The sequence below is a fragment of the Lycium ferocissimum genome, chromosome 11, assembly GCF_029784015.1.
Source record: "Lycium ferocissimum isolate CSIRO_LF1 chromosome 11, AGI_CSIRO_Lferr_CH_V1, whole genome shotgun sequence".
NCBI lineage: Eukaryota > Viridiplantae > Streptophyta > Magnoliopsida > Solanales > Solanaceae > Lycium > Lycium ferocissimum.
Genome location: NC_081352.1, coordinates 43,983,210 through 43,984,899, shown reverse-complemented (window position 1 = coordinate 43,984,899; position 1,690 = coordinate 43,983,210).

Genomic DNA, 1,690 nt, shown 5'->3' with positions numbered 1-1,690 from the left:
TAAAGATGCTTTGCTCAGTCTCAAGTTTGGTCAGGGTCAATTTGATCACTCTTTATTTACTGAGAGGACAGACAAAGGACTTGTGATCATATTGGTTTATGTAGATGATTTGCTGATAACTGGTGAATGCTTAGAAATGATTCAAGAAGCCAAGGATGACCTGCCAAAAGCATTCAAAATGAAGGACTTAGGGGAGCTTAAGTACTTTCTAGGAATAGAATTTTCAAGATCAAAGAAAGGATTGGTGATGCATCAAAGAAAATACACGGTAGAACTCATCTCAAAGGCTGCAATAGCTGTAGCAAAACCTATCTCAACACCTATTGATCCCAACATCAAATTAACCTCTGTTCAATATGATAAGCAACTAGAGGATACTCAGATCAAGATTAAGGATCCACCTGCTGATCAGACTTCATATCAAAGACTCATAGGAAAATTACTCTACCTAACTATGACAAGACCTGACATCTCTTTTGGTGTACAAACACTTAGCCAATTCCTCCAAGATCCAAAGAAATCTCACATGGAAGTTGAACTAAGGATTGTGAAATATGTCAAGAAACAACCAGGTCGTGGAATCCTAATTTTAAATACTCAGAAGAATACAATCACTGCCTTCTACGATGCTGACTGGGCAGCCTGCCCATTGACTAGAAAATCAGTAACAGGATTTTTTGTCAAGTATGGTGACACACTTGTGTCTTGGATGTCAAAAAAGCAATCAACAGTTTCAAGAAGCTCTGCTGAATCTGAATATAGGAGCTTGGCTACAACAGTTACTGAGTTAATTTGGTTGGTCGGATTAACGTGTTAAGTTGAGGCAAGTGTTACTCTACCTATTAAAGTATACAAAGGATAGTAAAGCTGCTCTACAAATTGTAGCAAATCCAGTTTACCATGAAAGGACTAAACACATCGAAATAGATTGCCACTTTGTGAGAGAAAAACTTCAACAAGGCTTACCACTAAGTACATTCCTACAAAAGAGCAACCTGCAGACTTGCTTACTAAAGGGTTGTTCAGGGTCCAACATGAACTGTTATTGTCCAAACTTGGTGTTCTTGATATCTTCCAACATCAAGTTTAAGGAGAAGTGTTGTAATATTAAAAATAAAGTAGAAGGGCATAACTGTCATTTCAGAGATAGTCCAGTTATTAGTTAAATAATCAACTAAGCAGTTAGTTAGTTAGACTAATAGTCAGCTAGTTTATCCTAATGATGAAGTTAAGTATTGATGATCAATACATGTATATATACCAGATTGTATATCATTTAGTATATGAGAAAATAGACAAGTAATCAATATTTCTCTCTATGTTTATCTTCATTACTGTTCATCATCTTTCTCATCTTTATCTACTGTCTTCTTCTTCCATATAAGTTGATTAAGCATTATGCATACTCAAATTCAATAAACAACACATTCTCTCACTAGTGGTGGCTCCTTCATACACATGCTTTATGACATTTAATATATTTCTAATGAAATTTTATATATTTAAAACTATAACCGGTATTCTCAGAAAACGTATTAAGATAACTGTTTTCTCTCGAGTGTTCTCTATTTTTTAAAACCTACACCAACCGTATCGCAAACATCACCATTTTGGTGGCCTGTGAAGATAAATTACACCTGCCTAGATGTATTGATTAATACAGAGAATAATGAAACAATGGAATCAAATG